The sequence below is a fragment of the Ambystoma mexicanum genome, chromosome 7q, assembly GCF_040938575.1.
Source record: "Ambystoma mexicanum isolate Mex_15411 chromosome 7q, UKY_AmexF1_1, whole genome shotgun sequence".
Classification (NCBI taxonomy): Eukaryota; Metazoa; Chordata; class Amphibia; order Caudata; family Ambystomatidae; genus Ambystoma; species Ambystoma mexicanum.
Genome location: NC_090941.1, coordinates 382,980,911 through 382,995,686, shown reverse-complemented (window position 1 = coordinate 382,995,686; position 14,776 = coordinate 382,980,911).

The window sequence follows — 14,776 nt, the reverse complement described above, 5'->3', positions numbered from 1 at the left end:
GGACGCTGTCCGTATTGTTTGCTGGCAACTCAAAAGTGTTCTAAGAACACTCGCGGAGTCCTGAAATGTTCGTAAATAAACAAAATGGGGGGTATCCTGAGGACGCTGTCTGTATTGTTCGCTGACAAGTTGAAAGTGTTCTAAGAACACTCGCGGTGTCCTAAAATGTTCGTAAATAAACAAAATGGGGGTATCCTGAGGACGCTGTCTGTATTGTTCGCTGGCAAATTGAATGTGTTCTAAGAGTACTCGCGGTGTTCTGAAATGTTCGTAAATAAACAAAATGGTGGGTGTCCTGAGGACGCTGTCTGTGTTGTTTGCTGGCAAGTTGAAAGTGTTTTAAGAGTACTCGTGGTGTTCTGAAATGTTTGTAAATAAACAAAAAGGGGTGTCCTGAGGACGGTGTCCGTATTGTTTGCTTGCATGTTTTGAGAATGCGGTGTCCTGAAATGTTCGTAAATAAATAAAATGGAGGTGTCCTGAGAACGATATGCCTGTCCGTTTTGTTCGTAGATAAGTTGATAGTGTTCTAAAAACACTCGCGGTGTCCTAAAAGGATCATGAATAAACAAAATGGGGGTGTCCTGAGGACGCTGTCCGTATTGTTCGCTGGCAAGTTCAAAGTCTTCTAAGAACACTTGCAGTGTCCTAAAATGTTCGTAAATAAACAAATTGGGGGTGTCCTGAGGACACTGTCCGTATTGTTCCCTGGTAAATTGAAAGTGTTCTAAGAACACTCCAGGTGTCCTGAAATGTTCGTAAATAAACAAAATGGGGGTGTCCTGAGGACCCTGTCCGTATTGTTCGCTGGTAAGTTGAAAGTGTTCTAAGAACACTTGCGGTGTTCTGAAATGTTCGTAAATAATCAAAATGGGGGTGTCCTGAGGACGCTGTCCGTATTGTTCGCTAGCAACTTGAAAGTGTTCTAAGAACACTCGCGGTGTCCTGAAATGTTTGTAAATAAACAAAATGGGGGTGTCCTCAGGATGCTGTCCGTATTGTTTGCCGGCAAGTTGAAAGTGTTCTAAGAGTACTCGCGGTGTTCTGAAATGTTCGTAAATAAACAAAATGGGAGTGTCCTGAGGACGCTGTCCGTATTGTTCGCTGGCAAGTTCAAAGTGTTCTAACAACACTCGTGTCCCCTAAATGTTCGTAAATGAACAAAATGGGGGTGTCCTGAGGCCGCTGTCTGTATTGTTCGCTTGCAAGCTGAAAGTGTTCTAAGAATACTTGCAGTGTCCTGAAATGTCCGTAAATAAACGAAAAGGGTGTCTCCTGAGGACGCTGTCCATGTTGTTCGCAAGCAAGCTGAAAGTGTTCTAAGAGTACTCGCGGTGTTCTGAAATGTTCGTAAATAAACAAAATGGGGGTGTCCTGAGGATGCTGTCCGTATTGTTCGCTGACAAGTTGAAAGTGTTCTAAGAACACTCGCAGTGTCCTAAAATGTTCGTAAATAAACAAAATGGGAGTGTCCCGAGGACGGTGTCCGTATTGTTCACTGGCAAGTTGAAAGTGTTCTAAGAGTACTCGCGGTGTTCTGAAATGTTCGTAAATAAACAAAATGGTGGATGTCCTGAGGACGCTGTCTGTGTTGTTTGCTGGCAAGTTGAAAGTGTTCTAAGAGTACTCATGGTGTTCTGAAATGTTTGTAAATAAACAAAATGGGGTGTCCTGAGGACGCTGTCTGTATTGTTTGCTTGCAAGTTTTGAGAATGCGGTGTCCTGAAATGTTCGTAAATAAATAAAATCGAGGTTTCCTGAGAACGGTATGCCTGTCCGTTTTGTTCGTAGATAAGTTGATAGTGTTCTAAGAACACTCGCGGTGTCCTAAAAGGATCATGAATAAACAAAATGGGGGTGTCCTGAGGACGCTGTCCGTATTGTTCGCTGGCAAGTTCAAAGTCTTCTAAGAACACTTGCAGTGTCCTGAAATCTTCGTAAATAAACAAAATGGGGGTGTCCTGAGGACGCTGTCCGTATTGTTCGCTGACAAGTTGAAAGTGTTCTAAGAACACTCGCGGTGTCCTAAAATGTTCGTAAATAAACAAAATGGGGGTGTCCTGAGGACGGTGTCCGTATTGTTCACTGGCAAGTTGATAGTTTTCTACGAGTACTCGCGGTGTTCTGAAATGTTCGTAAATAAACAAAATGGTGGGTGTCCTGAGGACGCTGTCCGTATTGTTCGCTGACAAGTTGAAAGTGTTCTAAGAACACTCACGGTGTCCTAAAATGTTCGTAAATAAACAAAATAGGGCTGTCCTGAGAACGCTGTCCGTATTGTTTTCTGGCAAGTTGAAAGTGTTCTAAGAGTACTCGTGGTGTTCTGAAATGTTTGTAAATAAACACAATGGGGGTGTCCTGAGGACGCTGTCCGTATTGTTCGCTGGCAAGTTCAAAGTCTTCTAAGAACACTCGCAGTGTCCTAAAATGTTCATAAATAAACAAAATGGTGGTGTCCTGAGGACACTGTCCGTATTGTTCGCTGGTAAATTGAAAGTGTTCTAAGAACACTCGTGGTGTCCTGAAATGTTCGTAAATAAACAAAATGGGGGTGTCCTGAGGACGCTGTCCGTATTGTTCGCTGGCAAGTTGAATGTGTTCTAAGAACACTTGCGGTGTCCTGAAATGTTTCTAAATAAAAAAAATGGGGGTGTCCTCAGGGCGCTGTCCGTATTGTTTGCTGGCAAGTTGAAAGTGTTCTAAGAGTACTCGCGGTGTTCTGAAATGTTCGTAAATAAAGAAAATGGGGGTGTCCTGAGGAGGCTGTCCGTATTGTTCGCTGGCAAGTTGATAGTGTTCAAAGATCACTTGCGGTGTCCTGAAATGTTCGTAAATAAAAAAAATGGGAGTGTCCTGAGGACGCTGTCCGTATTGTTCGCTGGCAAGTTCAAAGTGTTCTAACAACACTCGTGTCCCCTAAATGTTCGTAAATAAACGAAAAGGGTGTCTCCTGAGGACGCTGTCCATGTTGTTCGCAAGCAAGCTGAAAGTGTTCTAAGAGTACTCGCGGTGTTTTGAAATGTTCGTAAATTAACAAAATGGGGGTGTCCTGAGGATGCTGTCCGTATTGTTCGCTGACAAGTTGAAAGTGTTCTAAGAACACTCGCGGTGTCCTAAAATGTTCGTAAATAAACAAAATGGGGGTGTCCCGATGATGGTGTCCGTATTGTTCACTGGCAAGTTGAAAGTGTTCTAAGAGTACTCGCGGTTTTCTGAAATGTTCGTAAATAAACAAAATGGTGGGTGTCCTGAGGACGCTGTCTGTGTTGTTTGCTGGCAAGTTGAAAGTGTTCTAAGAGTACTCATGGTGTTCTGAAATGTTTGTAAATAAACAAAATGGGGTGTCCTGAGGACGCTGTCTGTATTGTTTGCTTGCAAGTTTTGAGAATGTGGTGTCCTGAAATGTTCGTAAATAAATAAAATCGAGGTGTCCTGAGAACGGTATGCCTGTCCGTTTTGTTCGTAGATAAGTTGATAGTGTTCTAAGAACACTCGCGGTGTCCTAAAAGGATAATGAATAAACAAAATCGGGGTGTCCTGAGGACGCTGTCCGTATTGTTCGCTGGCAAGTTCAAAGTCTTCTAAGAACACTCGCAGTGTCCTAAAATGTTCGTAAATAAACAAAATGGGGGTGTCCTGAGGACACTGTCCGTATTGTTCGCTGGTAAATTGAAAGTGTTCTAAGAACACTCCCGGTGTCCTGAAATGTTCGTAAATAAACAAAATGGGGGGTGTCCTGAGGACGCTGTCCATATTGTTCGCTGGCAAGTTGAAAGTGTTCTAAGAACACTCGCTGTGTCCTGAAATGTTCGTAAATAAACAAAATGGGGGTGCCCTAGGACGCTGTCTATATTGTTCGCTGGTAAGTTGAAAGTGTTCTAAGAACACTCGCGGTGTCCTGAAATGTTCGTAAATAAACAAAATGGGGGTGTCCTGAGGACGCTGTCCGTATTGTTTGCTGGCAACTCAAAAGTGTTCTAAGAACACTCGCGGTGTCCTGAAATGTTTGTAAATAAACAAAATGGGGGGTGTCCTGAGGACGCTGTCCGTATTGTTCGCGGACAAGTTGAAAGTGTTCTAAGAACACTCGCGGTGTCCTAAAATGTTTGTAAATAAACAAAATGTGGGTGTCCTGAGGGCGCTGTCTGTATTGTTTGCTGGCAAGTTGAATGTGTTCTAAGAGTACTTGTGGTGTTCTGAAATGTTTGTAAATAAACAAAATGGGGTGTCCTGAGGACGCTGTCCGTATTGTTTGCTGGCAGGTTTTGAGAACGCAGTGTACTGAAATGTTCGTAAATAAATAAAATGGAGGTGTCCTGAGAACGGTATGCCTGTCCGTTTTGTTCGTAGATAAGTTGATAGTGTTCTAAGAACACTCGCAGTGTCCTAAAAGGATCATGAATAAACAAAATGGGGGTGTCCTGAGGACGCTGTCCGTATTGTTCGCTGGCAAGTTGAATGTGTTCTATGAACACTCGCGGTGTCTTGAAATGTTTGTAAATAAACAAAATGGGGGTGTCCTGAGGACGCTGTCCGTATTGTTTGCTGGCAAGTTGAAAGTGTTCTAAGAGTACTCGCGGTGTTCTGAAATGTTCGTAAATAAACAAAATGGGGGTGTTCTGAGGAGGCTGTCCGTATTGTTCGCTGGCAAGTTGATCATGTTCAAAGATCACTTGCGGGTCCTGAAATGTTCGTAAGTAAACAAAATGCGGGTGTCCTGAGGACGCTGTCCGTATTGTTCGCTGGCAAGTTCAAAGTGTTCTAACAACACTCGTGTCCGCTAAATGTTCGTAAATAAACAAAATGGGGGTGTCCTGAGGACGCTGTCCGTATTGTTCGCTTGCAAGCTGAAAGTGTTCTAAGAATACTTGCAGTGTCCTGAAATGTCCGTAAATAAACGAAAAGGGTGTCTCCTGAGGACGCTGTCCATGTTGTTCGCAAGAAAGCTGAAAGTGTTCTAAGAGTACTCGCGGTGTTCTGAAATGTTCGTAAATAAACAAAATGGGGGTGTCCTGAGGATGCTGGCTGTATTGTTCGCTGACAAGTTGAAAGTGTTCTAAGAACACTCGCAGTGTCCTAAAATGTTCGTAAATAAACAAAATGGTGGTGTCCCGAGGACGGAGTCTGTATTGTTCACTGGCAAATTGAAAGGGTTCTAAGAGTACTGGCGGTGTTCTGAAATGTTCGTAAATAAGCAAAATGGTGGGTGTCCTGAGGACGCTGTCCGTGTTGTTTGCTGGCAAGTTGAAAGTGTTCTAAGAGTACTCGTGGTGTTCTGAAATGTTTGTAAATAAACAAAATGGGGTGTCCTGAGGACGCTGTCCGTATTGTTTGCTGGCAAGTTTTGAGAATGCGGTGTCCTGAAATGTTCGTAAATAAATAAAATGGAGGTGTCCTGAGAACGGTATGCCTGTCCGTTTTGTTTGTAGATAAGTTGATAGTGTTCTAAAAACACTTGCGGTGTCCTAAAAGGATCATGAATAAACAAAATGGGGGTGGCCTGAGGACGCTGTCCGTATTGTTCGCTGGCAAGTTCAAAGTCTTCTAAGAACACTCGCAGTGTCCTAAAATGTTCGTAAATAAACAAACTGGGGGTTTCCTGAGGACACTCTCCGTATTGTTCGCTGGTAAATTGAAAGTGTTCTAAGAACACTCCCGGTGTCCTGAAATGTTCGTAAATAAACAAAATGGGGGTGTGCTGAGGACGCTGTCCGTATTGTTCGCTGGCAAGTTGAATGTGTTCTAAGAACACTCGCGGTGTCCTGAAATGTTTGTAAATAAACAAAATGGGTTATCCTGAGGACGCTGTCCGTATTGTTCGCTGGCAAGTTGAAAGTGTTCTAAGAGTACTCGCGGTGTTCTGAAATGTTCATAAATAAACGAAAATGGGGTGTCCTGAGGAGGCTGTCCGTATTGTTCGCTGGCAATTTGATAGTGTTCAAAGATCACTTGCGGTGTCCTGAAATGTTCGTAAATAAACAAAATGGGGGTGTCCTGAGGACGCTGTCCATGTTGTTCGCAAGCAAGCTGAAAGTGTTCTAAGAGTACTCGCGGTGTTCTGAAATGTCTGTAAATAAACAAAATGGAGGTGTCCTGAGGATGCTGTCCATATTGTTTGCTGACAAGTTGAAAGTGTTCTAAGAACACTCGCGGTGTCCTAAAATGTTCGTAAATAAACAAAATGGGGGTATCCTGAGGACGCTGTCCGTATTGTTTGCTGGCAACTCAAAAGTGTTCTAAGAACACTCGCGGAGTCCTGAAATGTTCGTAAATAAACAAAATGGGGGGTGTCCTGAGGACGCTGTCTGTATTGTTCGCTGACAAGTTGAAAGTGTTCTAAGAACACTCGCGGTGTCCTAAAATGTTCGTAAATAAACAAAATGGGGGTATCCTGAGGACGCTGTCTGTATTGTTCGCTGGCAAATTGAATGTGTTCTAAGAGTACTCGCGGTGTTCTGAAATGTTCGTAAATAAACAAAATGGTGGGTGTCCTGAGGACGCTGTCTGTGTTGTTTGCTGGCAAGTTGAAAGTGTTTTAAGAGTACTCGTGGTGTTCTGAAATGTTTGTAAATAAACAAAAAGGGGTGTCCTGAGGACGGTGTCCGTATTGTTTGCTTGCATGTTTTGAGAATGCGGTGTCCTGAAATGTTCGTAAATAAATAAAATGGAGGTGTCCTGAGAACGATATGCCTGTCCGTTTTGTTCGTAGATAAGTTGATAGTGTTCTAAAAACACTCGCGGTGTCCTAAAAGGATCATGAATAAACAAAATGGGGGTGTCCTGAGGACGCTGTCCGTATTGTTCGCTGGCAAGTTCAAAGTCTTCTAAGAACACTTGCAGTGTCCTAAAATGTTCGTAAATAAACAAATTGGGGGTGTCCTGAGGACACTGTCCGTATTGTTCCCTGGTAAATTGAAAGTGTTCTAAGAACACTCCAGGTGTCCTGAAATGTTCGTAAATAAACAAAATGGGGGTGTCCTGAGGACCCTGTCCGTATTGTTCGCTGGTAAGTTGAAAGTGTTCTAAGAACACTTGCGGTGTTCTGAAATGTTCGTAAATAATCAAAATGGGGGTGTCCTGAGGACGCTGTCCGTATTGTTCGCTAGCAACTTGAAAGTGTTCTAAGAACACTCGCGGTGTCCTGAAATGTTTGTAAATAAACAAAATGGGGGTGTCCTCAGGATGCTGTCCGTATTGTTTGCCGGCAAGTTGAAAGTGTTCTAAGAGTACTCGCGGTGTTCTGAAATGTTCGTAAATAAACAAAATGGGAGTGTCCTGAGGACGCTGTCCGTATTGTTCGCTGGCAAGTTCAAAGTGTTCTAACAACACTTGTGTCCCCTAAATGTTCGTAAATAAACAAAATGGGGGTGTCCTGAGGCCGCTGTCTGTATTGTTCGCTTGCAAGCTGAAAGTGTTCTAAGAATACTTGCAGTGTCCTGAAATGTCCGTAAATAAACGAAAAGGGTGTCTCCTGAGGACGCTGTCCATGTTGTTCGCAAGCAAGCTGAAAGTGTTCTAAGAGTACTCGCGGTGTTCTGAAATGTTCGTAAATAAACAAAATGGGGGTGTCCTGAGGATGCTGTCCGTATTGTTCGCTGACAAGTTGAAAGTGTTCTAAGAACACTCGCAGTGTCCTAAAATGTTCGTAAATAAACAAAATGGGAGTGTCCCGAGGACGGTGTCCGTATTGTTCACTGGCAAGTTGAAAGTGTTCTAAGAGTACTCGCGGTGTTCTGAAATGTTCGTAAATAAACAAAATGGTGGATGTCCTGAGGACGCTGTCTGTGTTGTTTGCTGGCAAGTTGAAAGTGTTCTAAGAGTACTCATGGTGTTCTGAAATGTTTGTAAATAAACAAAATGGGGTGTCCTGAGGACGCTGTCTGTATTGTTTGCTTGCAAGTTTTGAGAATGCGGTGTCCTGAAATGTTCGTAAATAAATAAAATCGAGGTTTCCTGAGAACGGTATGCCTGTCCGTTTTGTTCGTAGATAAGTTGATAGTGTTCTAAGAACACTCGCGGTGTCCTAAAAGGATCATGAATAAACAAAATGGGGGTGTCCTGAGGACGCTGTCCGTATTGTTCGCTGGCAAGTTCAAAGTCTTCTAAGAACACTTGCAGTGTCCTGAAATCTTCGTAAATAAACAAAATGGGGGTGTCCTGAGGACGCTGTCCGTATTGTTCGCTGACAAGTTGAAAGTGTTCTAAGAACACTCGCGGTGTCCTAAAATGTTCGTAAATAAACAAAATGGGGGTGTCCTGAGGACGGTGTCCGTATTGTTCACTGGCAAGTTGATAGTTTTCTACGAGTACTCGCGGTGTTCTGAAATGTTCGTAAATAAACAAAATGGTGGGTGTCCTGAGGACGCTGTCCGTATTGTTCGCTGACAAGTTGAAAGTGTTCTAAGAACACTCACGGTGTCCTAAAATGTTCGTAAATAAACAAAATAGGGCTGTCCTGAGAACGCTGTCCGTATTGTTTTCTGGCAAGTTGAAAGTGTTCTAAGAGTACTCGTGGTGTTCTGAAATGTTTGTAAATAAACACAATGGGGGTGTCCTGAGGACGCTGTCCGTATTGTTCGCTGGCAAGTTCAAAGTCTTCTAAGAACACTCGCAGTGTCCTAAAATGTTCATAAATAAACAAAATGGTGGTGTCCTGAGGACACTGTCCGTATTGTTCGCTGGTAAATTGAAAGTGTTCTAAGAACACTCGTGGTGTCCTGAAATGTTCGTAAATAAACAAAATGGGGGTGTCCTGAGGACGCTGTCCGTATTGTTCGCTGGCAAGTTGAATGTGTTCTAAGAACACTTGCGGTGTCCTGAAATGTTTCTAAATAAAAAAAATGGGGGTGTCCTCAGGGCGCTGTCCGTATTGTTTGCTGGCAAGTTGAAAGTGTTCTAAGAGTACTCGCGGTGTTCTAAAATGTTCGTAAATAAAGAAAATGGGGGTGTCCTGAGGAGGCTGTCCGTATTGTTCGCTGGCAAGTTGATAGTGTTCAAAGATCACTTGCGGTGTCCTGAAATGTTCGTAAATAAAAAAAATGGGAGTGTCCTGAGGACGCTGTCCGTATTGTTCGCTGGCAAGTTCAAAGTGTTCTAACAACACTCGTGTCCCCTAAATGTTCGTAAATAAACGAAAAGGGTGTCTCCTGAGGACGCTGTCCATGTTGTTCGCAAGCAAGCTGAAAGTGTTCTAAGAGTACTCGCGGTGTTTTGAAATGTTCGTAAATTAACAAAATGGGGGTGTCCTGAGGATGCTGTCCGTATTGTTCGCTGACAAGTTGAAAGTGTTCTAAGAACACTCGCGGTGTCCTAAAATGTTCGTAAATAAACAAAATGGGGGTGTCCCGATGATGGTGTCCGTATTGTTCACTTGCAAGTTGAAAGTGTTCTAAGAGTACTCGCGGTTTTCTGAAATGTTCGTAAATAAACAAAATGGTGGGTGTCCTGAGGACGCTGTCTGTGTTGTTTGCTGGCAAGTTGAAAGTGTTCTAAGAGTACTCATGGTGTTCTGAAATGTTTGTAAATAAACAAAATGGGGTGTCCTGAGGACGCTGTCTGTATTGTTTGCTTGCAAGTTTTGAGAATGTGGTGTCCTGAAATGTTCGTAAATAAATAAAATCGAGGTGTCCTGAGAACGGTATGCCTGTCCGTTTTGTTCGTAGATAAGTTGATAGTGTTCTAAGAACACTCGCGGTGTCCTAAAAGGATAATGAATAAACAAAATCGGGGTGTCCTGAGGACGCTGTCCGTATTGTTCGCTGGCAAGTTCAAAGTCTTCTAAGAACACTCGCAGTGTCCTAAAATGTTCGTAAATAAACAAAATGGGGGTGTCCTGAGGACACTGTCCGTATTGTTCGCTGGTAAATTGAAAGTGTTCTAAGAACACTCCCGGTGTCCTGAAATGTTCGTAAATAAACAAAATGGGGGGTGTCCTGAGGACGCTGTCCATATTGTTCGCTGGCAAGTTGAAAGTGTTCTAAGAACACTCGCTGTGTCCTGAAATGTTCGTAAATAAACAAAATGGGGGTGCCCTAGGACGCTGTCTATATTGTTCGCTGGTAAGTTGAAAGTGTTCTAAGAACACTCGCGGTGTCCTGAAATGTTCGTAAATAAACAAAATGGGGGTGTCCTGAGGACGCTGTCCGTATTGTTTGATGGCAACTCAAAAGTGTTCTAAGAACACTCGCGGTGTCCTGAAATGTTTGTAAATAAACAAAATGGGGGGTGTCCTGAGGACGCTGTCCGTATTGTTCGCGGACAAGTTGAAAGTGTTCTAAGAACACTCGCGGTGTCCTAAAATGTTTGTAAATAAACAAAATGTGGGTGTCCTGAGGGCGCTGTCTGTATTGTTTGCTGGCAAGTTGAATGTGTTCTAAGAGTACTTGTGGTGTTCTGAAATGTTTGTAAATAAACAAAATGGGGTGTCCTGAGGACGCTGTCCGTATTGTTTGCTGGCAGGTTTTGAGAACGCAGTGTACTGAAATGTTCGTAAATAAATAAAATGGAGGTGTCCTGAGAACGGTATGCCTGTCCGTTTTGTTCGTAGATAAGTTGATAGTGTTCTAAGAACACTCGCAGTGTCCTAAAAGGATCATGAATAAACAAAATGGGGGTGTCCTGAGGACGCTGTCCGTATTGTTCGCTGGCAAGTTGAATGTGTTCTATGAACACTCGCGGTGTCTTGAAATGTTTGTAAATAAACAAAATGGGGGTGTCCTGAGGACGCTGTCCGTATTGTTTGCTGGCAAGTTGAAAGTGTTCTAAGAGTACTCGCGGTGTTCTGAAATGTTCGTAAATAAACAAAATGGGGGTGTTCTGAGGAGGCTGTCCGTATTGTTCGCTGGCAAGTTGATCATGTTCAAAGATCACTTGCGGGTCCTGAAATGTTCGTAAGTAAACAAAATGCGGGTGTCCTGAGGACGCTGTCCGTATTGTTCGCTGGCAAGTTCAAAGTGTTCTAACAACACTCGTGTCCGCTAAATGTTCGTAAATAAACAAAATGGGGGTGTCCTGAGGACGCTGTCCGTATTGTTCGCTTGCAAGCTGAAAGTGTTCTAAGAATACTTGCAGTGTCCTGAAATGTCCGTAAATAAACAAAAAGGGTGTCTCCTGAGGACGCTGTCCATGTTGTTCGCAAGAAAGCTGAAAGTGTTCTAAGAGTACTCGCGGTGTTCTGAAATGTTCGTAAATAAACAAAATGGGGGTGTCCTGAGGATGCTGGCTGTATTGTTCGCTGACAAGTTGAAAGTGTTCTAAGAACACTCGCAGTGTCCTAAAATGTTCGTAAATAAACAAAATGGTGGTGTCCCGAGGACGGAGTCTGTATTGTTCACTGGCAAATTGAAAGTGTTCTAAGAGTACTGGCGGTGTTCTGAAATGTTCGTAAATAAGCAAAATGGTGGGTGTCCTGAGGACGCTGTCCGTGTTGTTTGCTGGCAAGTTGAAAGTGTTCTAAGAGTACTCGTGGTGTTCTGAAATGTTTGTAAATAAACAAAATGGGGTGTCCTGAGGACGCTGTCCGTATTGTTTGCTGGCAAGTTTTGAGAATGCGGTGTCCTGAAATGTTCGTAAATAAATAAAATGGAGGTGTCCTGAGAACGGTATGCCTGTCCGTTTTGTTTGTAGATAAGTTGATAGTGTTCTAAAAACACTTGCGGTGTCCTAAAAGGATCATGAATAAACAAAATGGGGGTGGCCTGAGGACGCTGTCCGTATTGTTCGCTGGCAAGTTCAAAGTCTTCTAAGAACACTCGCAGTGTCCTAAAATGTTCGTAAATAAACAAACTGGGGGTTTCCTGAGGACACTCTCCGTATTGTTCGCTGGTAAATTGAAAGTGTTCTAAGAACACTCCCGGTGTCCTGAAATGTTCGTAAATAAACAAAATGGGGGTGTGCTGAGGACGCTGTCCGTATTGTTCGCTGGCAAGTTGAATGTGTTCTAAGAACACTCGCGGTGTCCTGAAATGTTTGTAAATAAACAAAATGGGTTATCCTGAGGACGCTGTCCGTATTGTTCGCTGGCAAGTTGAAAGTGTTCTAAGAGTACTCGCGGTGTTCTGAAATGTTCGTAAATAAACGAAAATGGGGTGTCCTGAGGAGGCTGTCCGTATTGTTCGCTGGCAATTTGATAGTGTTCAAAGATCACTTGCGGTGTCCTGAAATGTTCGTAAATAAACAAAATGGGGGTGTCCTGAGGACGCTGTCCGTATTGTTCGCTGGCAAGTTCAAAGTGTTCTAACAACACTTGTGTCCGCTAAATGTTCGTAAATAAACAAAATGCGGATGTCCTGAGGACGCTGACCATGTTGTTCGCAAGCAAGCTGAAAGTGTTCTAAGAACACTCGCGGTGTCCTGAAATATCCTTAAGTAAACAAATTGGGGGTGTCCTGAGGGCGCTGTCCGTATTGTTAGCTGGTAAGATGAAATTGTTCTAAGAACACTTGCGGTGTCCTCGATGTTGTTAAATAAATAAAATGGGGGAGTCCTGAGAACGCGGTGCCCTGAAATGTTCGTAAATAAATAAAATGGGGGTGTCCTGAGAACGGTATGCCTGTCCGTTTTGTTCGTAGATAAGTTGATAGTGTTCTAAGAACACACGCGGTGTCCTGAAATGTTTGTAAATAAACAAAATGGGGTGGCCTGAGGACGCTGTCCGTATTGTTCGCTGGCAAGTTGAAAGTGTTCTAAGAACACTTGCGGTGTCCTGAAATGTTCGTAAATAAACAAAATGGGGGTGTCCTAGGACGCTGTCTGTATTGTTCGCTGGTAAGTTGAAAGTGTTCTAAGAACACTCGCGGTGTCCTGAAATGTTCGTAAATAAACAAAATGGGGATGTCCTGAGGACACTGTCCGTATTGTTCGCTGGCAACTCGAAAGTGTTCTAAGAACACTTGCGGTGTCCTGAAATGTTTGTAAATAAACAAAATGGGGGGTGTCCTGAGGACGCTGTCCATATTGTTCGCTGGCAAGTTGAAAGTGTTCTAAGAACACTCGCGGTGTCCTAAAAGGATCATGAATAAACAAAATGGGGGTGTCCTGAGGACGCTGTCCGTATTGTTCGCTGGCAAGTTGAATGTGTTCTAAGAACACTCGCGGTGTCTTGAAATGTTTGTAAATAAACAAAATGGGGGTGTCCTGAGGACGCTGTCCGTATTGTTTGCTGGCAAGTTGAAAGTGTTCTAAGAGTACTCGCGGTGTTCTGAAATGTTCGTAAATAAACAAAATGGGGGTGTTCTGAGGAGGCTGTCCGTATTGTTCGCTGGCAAGTTGATAGTGTTCAAAGATCACTTGCGGGTCCTGAAATGTTCGTAAGTAAACAAAATGCGGGTGTCCTGAGGACGCTGTCCGTATTGTTCGCTGGCAAGTTCAAAGTGTTCTAACAACACTCGTGTCCGCTAAATGTTCGTAAATAAACAAAATGGGGGTGTCCTGAGGACGCTGTCCGTATTGTTCGCTTGCAAGCTGAAAGTGTTCTAAGAATACTTGCAGTGTCCTGAAATGTCCGTAAATAAACGAAAAGGGTGTCTCCTGAGGACGCTGTCCATGTTGTTCGCAAGAAAGCTGAAAGTGTTCTAAGAGTACTCGCGGTGTTCTGAAATGTTTGTAAATAAACAAAATGGGGGTGTCCTGAGGATGCTGGCTGTATTGTTCGCTGACAAGTTGAAAGTGTTCTAAGAACACTCGCAGTGTCTTAAATGTTCGTAAATAAACAAAATGGTGGTGTCCCGAGGACGGTGTCTGTATTGTTCACTGGCAAATTGAAAGTGTTCTAAGAGTACTGGCGGTGTTCTGAAATGTTCGTAAATAAGCAAAATGGTGGGTGTCCTGAGGACGCTGTCCGTGTTGTTTGCTGGCAAGTTGAAAGTGTTCTAAGAGTACTCGTGGTGTTCTGAAATGTTTGTAAATAAACAAAATGGGGTGTCCTGAGGACGCTGTCCGTATTGTTTGCTGGCAAGTTTTGAGAATGCGGTGTCCTGAAATGTTCGTAAATAAATAAAATGGAGGTGTCCTGAGAACGGTATGCCTGTCCGTTTTGTTTGTAGATAAGTTGATAGTGTTCTAAGAACACTTGCGGTGTCCTAAAAGGATCATGAATAAACAAAATGGGGGTGGCCTGAGGACGCTGTCCGTATTGTTCGCTGGCAAGTTCAAAGTCTTCTAAGAACACTCGCAGTGTCCTAAAATGTTCGTAAATAAACAAACTGGGGGTTTCCTGAGGACACTCTCCGTATTGTTCGCTGGTAAATTGAAAGTCTTCTAAGAACACTCGCAGTGTCCTAAAATGTTCGTAAATAAACAAACTGGGGGTTTCCTGAGGACACTCTCCGTATTGTTCGCTGGTAAATTGAAAGTGTTCTAAGAACACTCCCGGTGTCCTGAAATGTTCGTAAATAAACAAAATGGGGGTGTGCTGAGGACGCTGTCCGTATTGTTCGCTGGCAAGTTGAATGTGTTCTAAGAACACTCGCGGTGTCCTGAAATGTTTGTAAATAAACAAAATGGGTTATCCTGAGGACGCTGTCCGTATTGTTCGCTGGCAAGTTGAAAGTGTTCTAAGAGTACTCGCGGTGTTCTGAAATGTTCGTAAATAAACGAAAATGGGGTGTCCTGAGGAGGCTGTCCGTATTGTTCGCTGGCAATTTGATAGTGTTCAAAGATCACTTGCGGTGTCCTGAAATGTTCGTAAATAAACAAAATGGGGGTGTCCTGAGGACGCTGTCCGTATTGTTCGCTGGCAAGTTCAAAGTGTTCTAACAACACTTGTGTCCGCTAAATG